Below are 18,663 nucleotides of genomic sequence, written 5' to 3' on the forward strand. Positions count from 1 at the left end.
CATGGAGATGACCACCACCATCCACCCCACCCCCCTTACCACCACAAAGTCCACACACAAGAAGGGAGCGCATTTATTACCAGAGGACCACTCTGATAGGCTCAGGGAGGAGGAGGTAATCACTCTTTACCGGCTGAGGAGGCAGTCCATTGTAGATCTGCTACACCTGATTGTTCCAAGGCTACAGCCAACAGCTGACAGGGCTACCAACATCCCTCCACAGGTGAAGCTCATGGTGGTACTACATATACTGATACCAGGGTCCTTCTAGACAACGGTTGCCAGAGTGGCTGAAATCACTCTGCCTTCTTTCTCCTCATTCCTTCCCTCCGTCCTGGATGCCATCGTCCAGTTGACCCCCCCCCTACCTCCTCTTCCACCAACACCTAGGAACTGCAGCTGGAGGCCAAGCAAGGATTTTACGAAACTGATGGGTTCCCATGTGTGCTGGGTGCCATAGGCTGTACCCATGTGCAACTGGTACCTTCTGCAGCCACCACACATCTCTACAGGAACCAGAAGCACACACACTCCATAAATGTCCAGGCCACTGTGGACCATCAAGGACTCTTCACCAATGTGCTGGCCAAATACCCTGGCAGTGTGCATGATGCCTACATATTCAGGCACAGGATCAAGACTGATTTGCATATGGTCAGGTCTAAACTGGGGTGGCATGGTGAGCAAAATAATGATGGATTTAACCCAGAGCTCTTGACTGGGGGTGAATGTTTTGATTTCTTCTGCATTCCGTCAATCAATTGTGTGTCTTTTGCTTTCTTGCCCTAAGTGCGCCGGGTATGCCCAGACGTGGGTCCTGGGCCCACTGTACCACTGGAATCAAGCTATCCTGGCTGAAGAAGGGTGAAACCCCAAAACCGGTCCTAGGATGCTTGTTCCAGGTCCAGGGAGGACCTGGCTTGGCAGTTCGGGTTGGACTGTTCCCATGAGGCACAGGATCAAGAATGATTTTCATATGGCCAGGGCTAAACTGGGGTGGTATAGTGAGCAAAAGAAAGATGGATTTAACCCAGATCTCTTGACTGCGGGTGAATGTTTTGATTTGTTCTGCATTCCGTCCATTAATTAAGTTTCTTTTGCTTTCTCGCCCTAAGTGCGCCAGGTATGCCCAGACGTGGGTCCTGGGCTCACTCTGCCACTGGAATCAAGCTATCCTGGCTGAAGAGGGGTGAAACACCGAAACCGGTCCTAGGATGCTTGTTTCTGGTCCGGGGAGGACCTGGCTTGGCAGTTCGGGCTGGACTGTTCCCATGAGGCACAGGATCAAGACTGATTTGCATATGGCCAGGTCTAAACTGGGGTGGCAAGGTGAGCAAAAGCATGCTGGATTTAACCCAGATCTCTTGGCTGGGGTGAATGTTTTGATTTGTTCTGCATTTCGTCCATCAATTGTGTGTCTTTTACATATTCAGGAACTGCATCATCAATGAGCGATTTCAGAATTGACAATATGGGAATGGCCTACTTGTAGGTAAGCTAAACTTTAACACCTAACACACCCACTAACAGGTTGAGTTGGATGACATAATACCCAAGACTGTGTCTGTTGACACAGATAGGAACTGAAGTAAGAGGTGTGTGGCTCATGCACGCACCATGTACATGTGCCAGGCAAACCCACAAGCTAACAATGTCAAGACACTATGGCCTTCGTTGAATGGTGTAAGGTACAGATCAATGCATTGCTGGCCCAAATGCAGTGTGGCATCCATGTGTGTAAGGGAGGTTTTTCAAGGAAGTTGTGGAGGTGTCTACATACCCCTTCCATGGTTCATCAGGCATGTAATATATCACAACACCCACATCTGTGGTTAACTAAGGACATATGCATGTGTTAGTGTAAACATGTCTCCATTGTCAACATCTACCTACGGAGGACCAAGTACTCAAATATATACCATAATAGGCAAGTCCACAGTTGTTGTGTAAGCACATAAAATGGAGTGGTCAAGAGCTACTCTAAATAGACCTCACAGAAATTAACAAGATCTCCATCACATTCATGATGTAGAAGTGTACGATCTATAAGCCCATGTACAGCATTTGCTATAACACAGAGTAATGGAAGAGAAAAGTGTCAACCTATCAACAACTGAATGACTAACACATATTGTGAAAACAATGTTAGAAATATGTATGACAATACATGACACATAACACACATGGCATGCCATGTATCAGTAGCAGCAGGGGCACCTCCTCCATTGGAACGGAGCAGCATCGCCCCACTTAAATGCCCCCCCCCCCCGGCTCCCCGTGATGAAAAATAAAATGGTAATTCATTACCATTGTATTTTTCATCCTCTTGTCTTGAACCAAATGTCAGGACAGGGCGGGCCTGCTGAGTGACAGCAGGGAGGAGTGGTGGACAGAGGGCTGTCTTTTTGCACTGTTTTAAAGTGTGCTTTTCTCTTTGGCTGGCCATCTTGCAGTGGGTAGCCAGACGTGCACTTTGAACCTCTCAACCCAGTTGTCTTAAGATGAGCTTAAGTGCTGTGGAGCGCCGAGTGAGGCCACGCCCTCCAATCAGGGTGTTGCTAACATGCTGCATGTGAGCAATGCCAGGATTGGGCAAGGGTGTTTGCTCGTGACCACAGCCCCGCACTCGTGAAAGCAGAGGACTGGAGGGCAGGACTTCAAAGGTATCTGTTTCTTTTTAATATTTTTTTATTTTATTTGACCGTGCACCCTCCCCTCTCTCCCCTTAGATGCGAGCCGCCACTGGAACCAGGGAGTCTGCACATGAGATGATCCAGCTGTAGAAGTTGCAGATAGATCGAGTGAGGTCTGGGAGCTCTGAGGCCCACGTTTCTTCTGGGATGTTTTTTCCTCTTCTTGAGTAGATATCACGAGGGAAATGGTGCATTATGGGCATGTTTAAATGGCTGAGGCAATGGTCAGTCCAGGTGAGTGGTGTGGGCTTGCCCATTGTGATTTCATTGAGGCTGGTGAAGATGGGGTCTAGTAAGTGTCTGGCACCCTGGATTAGGGCATCCACTCAATGGTGAGTCCGATAGCCATCATGTCTTACAGGATATTGGTGACGTTGGGGGCAGGGTGGTCCTCCAGGTGACAGCAGAGGTCACAGAGTAGGATGAGCGAACTTGAGTCAAGTACCAGAGGTGACAAAGTTGGCAATATCAATGGTGAAACTGGTGTGTGGTCTGGGAGGTCAGTAGAAAGGAAGGGAGCTGCTCAGAGTGTAGTTGTTGGTGATGTGTAGTTTTAAGTTTTGGTACGATCCGCCCCGAGTGCAGACATAAAGATAGCACTCGTAAATGCCCTTTGTGAATTCCCAAAGTCGTAAACTTAAATGTTTTGTCTGATTTTAGACTAAACGTCTAAGTTTACCTTTGTGAATTGTGCCCTGTGATTCCCAGGAATCTGTGAAAACAGATCTAACTTTTTTGTTTGATCACTCTTGCACACCCAAGGTACGAAAATACATTTTCAAATATTTATTTAAATGATCCTATTCTAGCATAAAAAAACATGAGCTGCGATTATTAGAAAGATGAAAAATTGTCATATGGCTTATACTTTGCCATGTAAAACTGTGCATTTGTTGGAAAACGTAACCATGAGAACTTTGCGAGACTCATCCCACACACATCATCCAGATATGTTGGTCTACGTGCTGCTAGCTCACAGTGCACCATCTGTACCCGTAACCTTATAGGGCAACAAATGAATATTCAGCCTTAGAACACGACAACCCTGACTCCCCAAGGAAATTGTGGTAACAGATCTAGAATCCTTTCTCTTAGTTACTTGTGTGTACCCAAAGATATACTAGGGTGAGTGAATCTGCCAAATCCATTTAGGGTGATCTAACTCCTGTTACTTGTGGGTAAGGGTCATCAGGCTCCCGTCTTGGTGGTGAGTTGGGCAGCATCCCTCTCATGAGGTAAACAGGAATCAGCTGGGGTGGAATTCTGGCAAGGTTTGACCTCTTAGTGCCAGCAAAATGCTCCTCTGTCTAAACAAAGAATTAATGTTGCTTAACAGCATCCATGTTACCGTGCCAAAGTCCCAGTCAGGCCACCATTGTATATTTTATTGTGATAGACCTGTTGATGAGCGGCCAAAATAAATACAATTTTGCTTGATAATCTTAGCCCTTGTACAGAATGCTCAAGGTGCTTGATAGTGTGTCTACAAATTGGTAGTATAAGCAAAGTTGAGATCGAAGAATATTATCCTGTTTGTGCATGCAAATGAATGTGTGTCTAATGTCATTGCGTTCAGGTTGAGAAGGCAACTTGAGAATGTGAGCAAGTAAAATGGTGTTTCCATCCGGGCCTGATATAACCATGTGACAACATGTCACTGTAATCAACATTACATGAATGATAAACAATATGAACAGTTCAACCTTGTTACTTGTTGCCAATATTTGCTTACTCACTCCTTCTGTATCTAATACTATACTAAGGAGAGCATAGCGGGAGCACCCTCTGGCAGATCAATTGGGGTAGCCTAACCCCCATACCTTGGTCCTACGTGTCAGGAAGGCAGTCACAATGCGCAGGTTATATTTCTTCGCAGGATGGAGGTTGGAGTCAGCAGGACTGCATCTCAGTCACAGTCTGCAATTGGTTATAAATTGATCTCTACCACGGCAGCAATATCGAAGGAATCTCAGGAAAGATCACGCCTCTAATCTCCAGATATGGCTCCAGTCTGCCATTGTGCATTGCTTTAAGCCATTCGGCGGATCCAGCGGTGTCCCTTGATTGCACCACTACAGTGGTAAGTCATGTCGGGCTTATAAATTGTATGGTTTGGCTTTTAGAATTGCATATCTAATAAATATTCTACTTCTTTTCCATCCAATGTGCAACAGTACCCGGCTGGGTCAACTGTAAGTGCATTTATCCTATTACTCACGCATGGTGGTCACTCATTACTATCTAATCCACGAGACCGCACACGTCCAGGTAATTAAACTGTCCCCCAGTCCTTCTACAAGTCATTAACATGTCTAGTGTTCACACCCCTCACCCTTTGCCTTTCCATTCACAGAAGTCCCACACTGCCCAGTCCTGACGAGACCCATCATCTTGCTACGGTCGAAACGCCGTCGACGCCCCCAGGAAACGAACCTTACAAACAGTGCCTATGATTTGAGATAGCTACTGTGACATGTATTGTTGTCATTATCATTTACTTGATGGTCGTTTTCTTTTCCTTGTACAATATTCCCTGAAGAAACCCTGTATATCACACCCCTTTGTATAACTTATTGCATTTTTGGTTCTCACTTTTACACTTTGGGTCACCTCTGCACTTGTGCGATGAACACTACATGTATGTAAATATTGATGGATTATTTAAACAAAATATAACAATAATGATGGTTGAAATCTAAGTGTGTAGAGTTGTTTCTTTTTCTGACCCTTTAAACCATTGAAGTGTTATTAATTAACATATGTTGTATCGATTATTAGTCGTACATTTGTTGCACCACTGGAACCAATGTGCCGCTCGCATAGAGGTTTTTGCAACTTTGAACTCGGACCAGTGCTACAGGAGTAGCCAATCTGTTTTCCAGCCTACCCAGTGTCCAGCGTGAGGAGGAGTCATTCATCGAGGCCGCAGCGGAGGTGAGAGGCGCGGCACAGGGACTGCGGGGACCAGCAAGCAACACCAGCTGTGTCCTCTTCCCGTGAGAGCCGCGCCCCCTCCCAGTGCCACGCCCCCTCAAGCAGCGCTCTTTACCTCTCGCGGCCCCCGCTTCGCGGGCGCCGCTCGCATAGAGGTTTTTGCAACTTTGAACTCGGACCAGTGCTACAGGAGTAGCCAATCTGTTTTCCAGCCTACCCAGTGTCCAGCGTGAGGAGGAGTCATTCATCGAGGCCGCAGCGGAGGTGAGAGGCGCGGCACAGGGACTGTGAGGACCAGCAAGCAACACCAGCTGTGTCCTCTTCCCGTGAGAGCCGCGCCCCCTCCCAGTGCCACGCCCCCTCAAGCAGCGCTCTTTACCTCTCACGGCCCCCGATTCGCGGGTGCCACTCGCATAGAGGTTTTTGCAACTTTGAACTCGGACCAGTGCTACAGGAGTAGCCAATCTGTTTTCCAGCCTACCCAGTGTCCAGCGTGAGGAGGAGTCATTCATCGAGGCCGCAGCGGAGGTGAGAGGCGCGGCACAGGGACTGCGAGGACCAGCAAGCAACACCAGCTGTGTCCTCTTCCCGTGAGAGCCGCGCCCCCTCCCAGTGCCACGCCCCCTCTAATCAAACAGGAATTTAGGTGAAAGCAGTACCGCGCATCGCGGGACGCGCGCGGGCCGCAGCCCGGGGCGAAGCCCGGGCCAAGGGCGGGCCCGTTGTTGCCCGTTAGTGACCGGCAGAGACCGGACCGGGCCACCCCCCTTTCCGCTCTGGTTCCACAGCCATCAGACCTCAACCATGCCGCCGAAAACTAGGAGTAACACAAAGACCAAATCCAAGAATGCCCAAGAGGTAGCACAAATAACTGGACCAATCGATCTATTCATCTCACGGACACACGAGGTAATCAATCAGAGTATCTCCCTTCTCGAAAAAAGAGTGTCACTGGACCTCATGAACGCAAAACGATCATCTCTGGGCACCCTAGCAACCGCTACTTCCCCTATTCATCTAATTTCCCCAAACTGTTCTCTTCCTGTGACTGTGACTGCTCCTGACACTAACACAGTCCCGTCTATAGTAGATCTATCTGTAACGCAATTCGAGTCTGATCTATCATTAACATCAGATAATCTAGAGGCAACCCCTGATTTAGCAGCCTGTCAAATACATGAAGGATCTCAGACTAATATAGCCATATATCTTCGAGGAGAAAGAGAAGGAGCCATTCCAAAATTAGGCAGTACAAACCCCACTGGCAATGTAGTAGGTACGGCTCCTTCCCCAGGTCATGCCATGGAGCAGTTAAAACATACAACACAATCTCTGCAACCAATCACTTCTTTCTTTTTAGAAACTAACCTCTCGCACTGCACAATCCCTAACGAGGCAATTGATAACCCCTGCAAAACATGCAAAGCCACCTCACAAGTATTAACTGCAACAAAAGACCTTTTGGTCCATCATTTGAAACCCATCCAATTAAGCATTAGGAATCTTGAAGCCCAACTGGTAATTCTTTCTGCAACACTCCTTGATACCAATACACACTTAGCGAAAAATGGGCCGCGAAATGTCCCTCAGTCCTCTAAAATTCCTTTCCAACCACATCCACCCAAAGTAATAAAACAACCAACCCCAACTATTTTACCCTCAAAAAATCCAAAACAAAACGTTTTGAACCACAATCCACAAAATGCAACCCCTCGAGCACAAAAGGGTAAAATCAACGCGGTGTTGAATCAACAAACACCCAACATAGGTTCGGCTACCCCAGTCATTTCAGGGCCTGCAACAGGTAACCTAAACAAAACTCACCCCACAAAAAAGTTAACACCTCTCCCGCCCAAACCAACGGTCTCTCAGTCACCTCCCAAAAAGTTTCCTAAAAAAGCAGCAGGACCCAGACGTCCAGCTCACTTGCCCCCAGAAGCCACCCCATATACATTAGTACTCACCGGTGTACCAGAACTAATGGACGATACACCGGAAACCGCCTGGTCACTTAAAAACAAGGTCATGCAATGGCTAAGCATCAACAGGCCACTAGAATCCCACCATTCGGGAGGGATCTCTACAGTCCGCAGGGTAGTATGGGTAGGTAAAACACCAAAATCGACCCGTGGGGACTGTATTATAGTAACATGCAGAGACCCCTCCACTGTGGATTATATCTGCGCGTGGCCCTCGCTGGAGAAAAAGGGGGGAATAGATGCTCGACATCTCTCCTTCTTTTATCCCCCAACGAGACAACATCATTACACCCCATCCTGGAATTGGCACCAGCCCCAAAATGACCAGTGGAAGCAGATGGAGTACTCCTACGACCACAGAAGCGGAAATGCTCCGAGAGACTGGCCAAGGCAATATAGACCCTTCCAGTCATACGAAGGCTGGCAGGGCTTTCCAACACAAAATCGTTTCGATTGCCTTGAGATGGTCGATTGACCATTCAGGGTTGTACCTAAGAGTAAAAACCTCAATACCATAGACCAACTAGTAAATCAAAGTCAGCAGCGAGTGTCACTGAAGCCCATTCCTCATACCCACAAAAACTTAAACTCGGAGACTATCATTGCTTTCCTTTGTAATTCCACCAATGCAATCCATATCATACCTCCCGACCCCCTTGGAACTACCCCCGATTCATACTATCACCAAACCAAAATCCCTAAAGACCCTATTAACCTCCTACAGGCCCAGACAAACCACCTGACAGACACTCTGGCTGTGAGCACTTCGATAGAAATACCTCCCCTTCATGCCTCCCCCGATCCCACAAACTTGAGCCTTTCCATCGCTTATTGGAACGTCGCAGGTCTGTCCTCAAAAATAACACTGGAGCTATGGCTTGACACAGCCAGGGAACATCAGATACTCTGCCTCCAAGAAACATGGTGTACAACCCCGTTACACCTTGCGGGATATAAAACTTTTTCCACCTCAGCAGTGCAGGGAAACATGGGCAGACCAAAGGGGGGGCTTACGATCTATGTTGCTAATACTCTTCCCTTTAGAGTGAAACTATTAAAGGAGTCTCCAACTTTTCAAATCATGCAGATAACAACTTCCAAAGGTAATAATTATGTTCTCATTAACTACTACAATAACTCTTGTACCTCGGACTGTTGGATCAATTTAGAAGAGATCGCTATATTCCTATCCTTACTGCTAAGCAATAACAACTCAACTACAACCCATCTAATCTGGGGTGGTGATTTCAATTTCCCTTTGTGCCCAAACCACAAAAAGGGAATCTGTGGATTGCAAAATGAACTTGGCAACCCCATACCCCATTTTGCGCACTCGATATGCGGAAATAAACTGAATGACATCATATTTTCCTTAGACCTGGACTATGTAAACGAATTGGTTGACCCGCAGCAGGATTTCCTACCAACTTTCCATGGAAGAGGCTATTCAACAACGATAGATTACATAATAGCCTCCCACTCACTTAAAGGGCAACTAGGAAATTTCGAAACTGGGTCTAACCCAACAAGTGACCACTACCCACTTAGTATAAGTATCACCATCAAACTAGCAAACGGACACCCTGCAAAGCCGAGCTCTCTCAATCAGCAAACACTGTCCATGAACAAATTGAATGGTTATACAGTGAAATGGGCTAAGATCGACCCAGAAGAGACGATGCAGAGGGTCCTTGAAAAAACCAAACACTGGCTATCCGAATGCATGTCCTTGGAGACACCACCACATAAAGTCGTTAGCAGTTTCCAAAGCATTCAGGAAACAATAAGGGATGAACTATTTGTCAAGTTAAAAAAGAACAATAAGTTCCCCACCACGAGTTGGTTCGACACCGCCTGTCGGAAGGCACTTTCATCCCTTAAAGAAGCCCTACATAGACCCTCGAGAGATTCTCAAGAAATCTCCAACCTAAGAAAAGCATATAACTCTGCTAGGCAAGACCGTAAAAAACAAATCAAACAAGACTTTTGGTCACAATTACACGACAGCGCCCGAAGAAAAGACAGCACTTCCTTCTGGCAAGTCATAAGATCTCCTTTCTTGGCCAATAGTACAGAAATCCAACATCTTGACGTGGCAGTCACTGAAGAAGACTGGGTCTCCCATTTTTCAAAAATCTTCGGATCATCTCCGGATTCCGCAGAAGATAATTGTCCAGTAATAAACGATAACCATCCAGTGGGAAATAACACCTACCCGATAAAGATTCATTTCCACCTCAGCGAAGTCATAAAAGCAATCAGGGCATCCAAATCTGGTAAGGCTCCTGGCCCTGATGGCGTTCCAATGGACCTGTTCCTCCATAACGTAGACTTTTGGTCGCAGATAATCACCCGGGTCATGTCAGCTGTAACTTCGGTCGGCCTTTTCCAGTCATGGTCAACATCTATCCTTTTACCCATCTTTAAAAAAGGTGACCGCAATGATCCTGCTTGCTACAGACCAATCTCCCTTCTGGACTCCATGGGAAAGATCGCGGGCCGAGTACTCCTGGACCGTTTACAATCTTGGGCCCGGGAGAATAACATCATAACCGACCTGCAATATGGATTCCAGAGGGGGCTCGGGACTGTGGAGCAGGCCCTCAACCTCGTCCTCCTGGCTGGGAAATACGTTTACGCTAAAGGAGGTAACATCTTCCTTGTCTATGTCGACCTAAGTGCGGCATTTGACTGTGTCCAACATGCAAAACTTTGGCAAACACTCAGTGACCTTGGAGTGGACCCCCCAATAATAACTTTCCTACGAGAACTCTATTCTAACGCCGTAGGACGAGTAAGATTTGGTACCAGCGGTGAGTTGTCCCGTTCATTTCAAATAACGAAGGGAGTAAGACAGGGATGTGTACTGGCTCCCTTCCTGTTCAATCTTTATACAAATGGGCTTGAACAGGCTATGCTGAAAGGGAGCCAGGACTTACCCCAGATAAACCACCGTCCGATACCCACATTGCTGTACGCTGACGATTCAGTCATTTTAGCACGGACTTTGAACCAACTTCAGATACAAATCAATAAATATGCAACATTCATGGATTCACTAGGCCTCAAAATAAATATTAAGAAAACTTTTACAATGCACATCGGTCCTAGGGTTAAAAACCCCAAATCGATAATGGTTTACAAAACAAAACTGGAAAAAACCTCAGTTTACCCATACTTGGGAATCTTAGTGGACGAAGCAATGAACTGGCGAAAGGCAATTGACGCCAGAAATCTTCATTTCCGTCGTGCAACATCGGCACTGACCTCTTTCTCGAGGAAACTGGGGAAACCAGCGCCACCCGAACTCCTGACCATATATTATGCAAAATGCCATAGTGTGGCCACCTATGGAGCAGGAGTCTGGGGTTATGGTCGCACAGATCAGCTACAGGTAACTGAAAATGCCTTTATAAAATACATTTTAGCTCTTCCCCAAAGTTCCCCGATACTAGCTTCCCACCGTGAGCTTGGCATGGAATACATCATCGACACCATCCGTTGTCAGCCAATTTTACTGTGGCATCGAATATGGACCAACCCCGAATGTCACTTAACTCGTTCCCTTATCACAGACTGTCTAGCCTTGACGAACTGGCGAAAAATTCCTTGGCTATCCTATATATGGAACTTCTTCAAAGACCTGGACCATCAGTCCTACTTCGAAGATCCTGCCTCGGCAGAAGACATTTCCAGGAAACAGTTAAAATCAATGTGTCTGGGTCATTTGAGGGAATTACGGAACCAGGCAGAGATCTCAAAACCATCAAACGAAAAAATCTGTGCCCAACAATCTGGCAAAGGCATACAAGCCTATCTGACGTATTTTTTATCAAACCATGAAAAGTTTTTATTAACAAGACTCCGCTTTAACATCTTTTTTCGCTTGGTTTCATTTCCGGAAACCCATGACTGGTCCCGCAACCTGATGAACTGTCCCTGCGATGGAATCTCCCCACAGTCTACGATCCATGTTGTTCTATTTTGCAAATACTATAAACTCCCACGAAAAACGTGGATTATTCCACTTCTTCGATCTAGTGGCCACAGACATTGTTATTCTGCGTTTCTCTATTTGCAATCTTTGAACACGCCTCATGAAGCCAAACTTATAGTAACTTATCTTAAAGCAGTCTTAACAATACGTCGTAATGCTCCAAGCTAATCTAGAACTATACAGAACCGAAAATTTTTATTTTGCACTAAAAATCTTTCATACTCTGACTTATTTTTAAACTCATTCATCTGCTGATAACCTTTTTGTATGTACTTTTTATGATTATATTAATTGATAATCGAATAAAAGTTGATGAAACTGAAACTGATATATATCCCTGGTAATTCCCAGCATGGAAATGCTCCCCTCAAAGAGCTTTAGCACGTAAACTGTTTTTTTATAATAAAACAATGTTCTTTTCAGCTGTGGCAGAGGTGCAGAGCAGCTAATTCGGTCTCGTCTAGCTAAAATGAAGTGTCTTCTAATGAGCATAGAAAAAAGTGGCACTGTGGTCTTCATGTACGACACTGGGACTAACTGTACAGATTACGAGGTGTTAGTGCCTATTGCAATTATACATACAGCACATTCATGCTTTTATGGAAAAGTGTGGCAAAGGGAACCACGAGAAAGAGATGTCAACCTAATGAGTTGAATCTAAAATGGAGACAACACGAGTGCCATGCAACACCCTCCACTTAGTCAGAAAGGAGACTAATTCACTAAAAACTAGCCACTCAAAAAGTCTAAAAAACACAGCATTGTATAATGTAAAACTTTAATAATATAAGCAGAATTAAAGCCATTAAAAAATGCCGATTAAAAAAATCCTGTGAACTTCTAAAAAATGAAAAACACCAATTTAAAAACAAAAGGCCACTTAAAAAAGTGTCTTATGAGGCCTCCGTACTATAGGATGGTAGCCCAGAAACTCCCACAATATCCAAAAAGTAATATGGGTCCTGGAAGTAACCTGCATCTGCAGACGCCAGATCCACATTAGCCTGAAGAGCGAGTTCCAAAGAACCAACTTGGTCAATACCAAACTCGTCAGTAAAAGCCAATGGCAGGGATGCCAGAAGTGTAGACTCAGACGAGGAGCACGACGCCATAGCTCCTGGAGTGGAGTCCAATCTGGCACGGGCACCTGATAATAAGCATTTTGCAGCAACATAGGACAGCCCTACAGATGCACCCTGAATGGGTACACGAGAAGATCCATGTCCATATTTGAGTCAATTGCATAGCAAGGCATATGTCTAGTCCACATTTGAATGAGCACGAGAGGCAACTAAACAGAGGCTAAACACTCTGAAACCACATGGGCCAGAAAGATAAAGACCAGTCATCGAATAATTGCAGCAGCAAAGAGAATCCAAAGCACTACACAATGTATTTATGGCACAGATGGACATGTGGCAATTCCATCACCATTTGGCTTTTCCATGCAGAGCAAAAAATAAAACGAAAATAGCAACCAACACAGGGCCGGCTTTAGGCATGTGCAAGCTGTGCACCTGCACAGGGCCACCAAACCCCAGGGGCCACCACGCCAATATATATCCTTAATATATTATTCCTCTGAGGATGGATACATATTTGCGTGGTGGCCCCTGGCAGGGATTTGGCGGCCTCCGGCTCTGTTCCACTTCTTATCACCCTGACCCCCTCCCCTCTTTACTGGTCTGTGCGTTCCGCCCCGCCCCGCCCCTCTTCCGGGCCCCCTACCTACGCTCCTTGCCCAGGGCCACCATGAGCCTAGAGCCGGCCCTGACCAACAGGAATAATACCAATGGAATGCCTTCATAAATTCTTGAAAATAGTGAGTGTATAAGAGACGGAATCACTCCAAGTACAGTCTGAAATGTCTAAATAAATCCAGACCATGTAGTTGTTTAAAAAGTGTACAACAGCAGTAGTGTTTGAAGCATTGAAAATGCAGTGCACAAATTAACCAAAATGCAGCGGTAAGTTAGCGCACAACAACAATTGTACTTCTGAGGAAGACTTTGCGTTTTGGAAATCAAAGGTTTCTCAACCAGATGTTAGTGCCACATCTTTTTGAAACAATAATGCTTTTAAGTCGGCTTGACCTTTCAAAGTTAACAGTGAAAATAGGGACTGTTGCCACAAGATAAGTTCCCTAGTCATGTGTGTAGGTGGATATAGTATATTCATACAGCAATTCACGACCTTGGAAACGAATAAAATGTAAGGGGCATCTGGCTTCATTCCACAACAATCTTGGTTGCTCAAAATCAAATAACTTCCATTAGAAAGTAACAAAAAGACAGGCTTGATCAAGGGGACAGGAACTCCCTTCACATAACACGCCAAATTGTCCATGGACGGGTTGCACGCTTCATGCAGTGTTATCGTTTTATAAATAATGAATGGCTCAAGGAAACTCTGCATTAATTTCCACTAAGAAAAACCTCTCTGTGACCACTCACATATTTGTAATTGAAAAGAAGTAACTAAGTCTAATGCAGAAACTTACCCCAATCTGTTCACATCTGCCTACTTGAAAGTGTTTCAGACAAGACGACAAGTGAAACGTAGAGATCCTTAAAGAAATGTATTAACCATATTCTGAAGGTGTTCCGCTATGGTAAAGGGGAGTTTCTCTAAACATTCTAAGTTAACCAATGGGTAAGTTGAATCTTTCTTTGCCATGACCTGTTGCATATGTGACAAGTTATAAGGCACAAACTATTATGTTGCATTCAGATATTTCTATGGTACTCCGTTTGATTTTAAAACCTGCAATATCCAACTCAATTGCAAAATTTATCTTAATTAATTTTGACCATATAAAAGGGAAGGCATGTCATTGTGTATGATATGAAATGCAGATGACACATCATTCAATGAATAAATATGAGTAGACAGTGTGGTCATACCATCATCAACACCATCTAATACTTTTTCAAAATTTGCCTTATCAATTTGTTGCAACCTTTCAGCAGCTTCATGTTGTGAAATCTTCCAAAGTTCATTATATGTCACATATATGAAACATTTAGAATGGGGGAGATCTGAGACATAGTAAAAAAGCGTGCAAATCCATGTTGTCTGAAAGAAGGGATAAATGTTGAATAACAGCAGGAAAAGGGAGTTTTCTAGTCATTGCTGGCATAACTTGCCTACCCTAGAGGTATTTACTACACCAGAGAGTTCTGCCTGAACATATCTGGGGTCTAGTCTCCTAGCTTTAAAGCCCTTAGAGGAGCTTAAAAAAAGTGCATGCAGCCATTAGTGTCAAGGGGCCACAATAACTACCCATCTAAACCATAAACAGAAGAGTTGTATGCACCAATCTGAAGCATATCATTAGGTTGTTTTCTGTAATATTGATGTATCATTGCCATTTATCAAAATGTGCAACCTGGGGAATGCTAGGTGTGCTTCAATTCTTAGTCCTAGTTAGTCCAAGACACGTTGTCTGTTGTAAGGGTGGGTAGGAAACTCCATTCCGCCGGTGGAGTAGGCAGATTATTTTCTTCTCCGCACTCTGCTTGGAGTGCGGAGTTTAAAAGTTTTGTGAAACTCCGCCATTTGCCCATGGAGCGGAGTTTACTGTTGTTAATTATTTAGCAGCAAGAGAGGGAAAAAAATCTTTGGCTGCTCGAAAAAGATAAGATAGAGGACAAATGCCCACTGCTTCAACCCCTTGAAAGACACAGATTTAGGGAGCAGCAGTGTTTCTTCTCATCTCTGGCATGCACTGCAGAGGTAAAAAAATAAGCTGGGGTTCAGAGGCCATATAAATAACCGCTCACCTCACAGTGAAACTCCGCCCAGGCCTAGTCTGCTGTACTGTTTTCTTTAAAAAATATCATGTGTCAAGGGATCAAACAAGCCCTAAATAAGGCATAAATACCCTGGACCTGCCAGTCTCTTGTACCCTAAATTAATTTCACATCAATATTGTTTTTCCAATAATCATAGCCCTACAAGGTCAATTTTGAAATGAAACAATCAAAATAAATTAATTTTGTTTGTGGCAGAATGTTTTTCATTGCTTGAGAAGGGTACGGTTATAATAAAATGAAACAGGGTCTGTGGGGACATGACTAGTAAAGAAAGGAAACTTCTTTAAATACTGTTGGGTACTCCCTACAGATGGTGTTAGGCAATGTTCCCATTGTGTATAGTTGAAAACAGCAAGTGGTGTACAAGCTCTATGTAGGTAATGATGAGCATAGTGATGATAGCAAAACATTTCCTCAGTTAGCAGAATTTAAAAACAAATTCTAATTTTCAAATACTGTATTAGATTTTAATTCAGATATCATGATTGATACAGTCACCATATCCCAATAATCAGAAATTGAACCTGGTGTTATTATATCTTCCATAGAAATAAAAAATATATATATCTGGACTTCAAACAAGATCCCGTAGGGGGTCCGACCACCCAAAGATCTTCTAGGAAGATTATTTTAAGCTCTCTGGACTCCACACAGCTGATGGATCCAATCAAGACCTGAAACTAATACCATAGCTGTTAAGGACTGCATTAAGTTGTGTGTTTTTGCTTCACTATTGAATTTCCCTCAGGATGATAGGGAGAAGAATAATGCACAGCAACACCTAGGGTTGACATGGTATGCCAGTAAGCCCTAGAGGCAAAGGCAAGTCCCTTGTCTGAGGGGAATGCTGCTACTTCTTATGTATCGATAAAGACCTGCAAATCTTTAATAAAGGTTTGAGCGTCAGCCAATCACTGTGGCCACACTCATAGAAATCAAGGATATGAATCAACAGCAGATAAAATTATTTTAAACTCACCATCTGAATGGAGTGGTCAACAATGATCCAAATAGACACAATTTAGTAGTTTATTAGAAACTAGAATTTGTATCTGTGGTGGGCGAGCAAAGGTGGAACGTATAATTTGTTGCCAAATGTCACGGCAGATGACATATTGTTTAGTCTGTTTATAAAGACCCAGCCACCAGTAACATTTCTGTTACAAGGAAACTATAGCCACCACACCAGCATGGGCAGATGCTAATCCTTCATGTTCAGCAATTATTAGCTCTAACCTGTGGTCTTAATTGCATATCACTTGTTCCCCCACCCAGGGAATGTGGGCAAATGGAGTGTTTTGGGCACTCCACAGATTGAAGTATTTTGTTGGAATTTCTTTTGGTAGAGGCTAGCCACTAGCCAAAACAGTGACTGTAGCCAGATACCATCCTCTATTCTCGCATGTGAACAAGTAATCCCAACTACTAAAACTGTGTGAGCTGCCGCTTTGGCAGCTTAATCAGCTGATAAATTACCTGCAATGTGTACACCAACACGTTGATGGCACAATGCGTGAAGGACATGAGCCCATGGCAGAGCATCTTTAAGAGCTGCCACTTTACCTTAAAGCAACTTATGCTTGATAGTGTTACCTTTAGAGTTTCTGAATCCGTTCAAGTGCCAATAGTATAAATTATCATTATAGGACAAAACGCAGTAATAGGAATCACACATTATAAGTGTTGGGAATTCTGGATCCACATTCTGCAGTGCCAGAACTAAAGCTTTCAGTTCATCCAGCTGAGTTGTATAGTCACTCAAAGTTTCTCAATATGTTTTTTGTACCTGAAATTCTCAAATTTTTACAACACTCTTCAGAGCAGCACGCACTGCTGAGTATTTATGAGTAGTATAAATTGTGGGCTGGGGTGAACCATCAGTAAATACTATGAATTACTGATCTAGAGGCAAAATTTAATTCGATATGGGGTATCTTGTTCATACTGAAGGAATTCCTGTCTTCTTCTTGCAGGGTCAAAGGCATAGTCTACATCAGTAGGTGTCAAGGAGGTGGCCCATTAGATGCATTGTGAATGAAAGGCTTTAGCATTCTAAACACTTGCTTTTGTGATAGCCTCTAAGACTGGGATGGGAGACACCACAATTATGTGTTTCCCCTGAGCCAATGGACATTCCTTTAAAACAGCTGTTTGAACGGCAGTCAGAATTTTATCAATCGATGCAAAATGCATTTCTGCATTATAATATATATGTGATCTATATGCAATTAGCACTGCTTTACCTTAGTTAAGGGTGACATATGTATAGCCAGTAGAACCCACAACTATGCGGATGACTAAATGAGTTTTGTTTACATGAGTGTGCAAGTGCTTGGATGCAAGCATGTCTGTTTGCAATGTTCTGAGAACAATAGTATGTTCTGAAGTCCAATGTTTTTCTGAAAAATCTGGATGGATTAAATCGTACAACAGTGTAATCCACTGTGTGCAATCTGGTATGTATGTTCTACCAAAGTTTAGAAAGCCTAAAAGTGATAGTAGCTTTTTTTAATGCATTAGGTGGTTGGAGAAGAGTACAATTCTCTAAAGAAAAGTGTGGGGCAAGGCTTCTGCATTCATTTTAAGATTCATATCCTAAAACTATGACACTAAGAAAAGCAATTTTAGATTTTTTTAAATGTAATTTGTAGCCATGTTTAGCAAATACCAAAATATGCGATCTAGTCCGGCCAAGTGCTTCTTAAAATTATCATCTGTGAGGTAAATATTATCAGTTTGTGGCAATGCTTCTAAGTCAATTTCTTGTCAAATTGACATTACACAGGCAGTGAGCAGACTTGGAGTGTTCGTATACCCTTGTGGGAGTTGACACATTTTTCTTTGGGATCCTGAAGTGGTAAATGCCATCAAATATCTGCTTTCAGGTGCTATATTTTGACAGAAAAAACATTGGAAATGTCCAATGTAGTTTTGTATTTTTTATGCACAATGCTGTTCATTAAAGCTGTTCTGTAAGAAGTTTGTATTGCAAAGGTGGGTGTATGACTGTTGAAATGTCTACAGTCTAAGACTATGTAGTAGGAATGAACTGGTTTGGCTACAGGAAATAGAGATTTATTCACTGGAGGGACACAAGGCTCAGGCACGCCTTGATATTCTAATTCTGATAGAACTTCCCTAAAAGGTTGTCTAGCTTCATGCTTAATAGGGTATTGTGGTTGCACTTGCAGGCTGAACCTTATGAATATATTGTCATTAGGCGAGTCCTTATCTCTGCCTTCTTG

Source organism: Lissotriton helveticus, chromosome 5_1, assembly GCF_964261635.1.
Source record: "Lissotriton helveticus chromosome 5_1, aLisHel1.1, whole genome shotgun sequence".
NCBI lineage: Eukaryota > Metazoa > Chordata > Amphibia > Caudata > Salamandridae > Lissotriton > Lissotriton helveticus.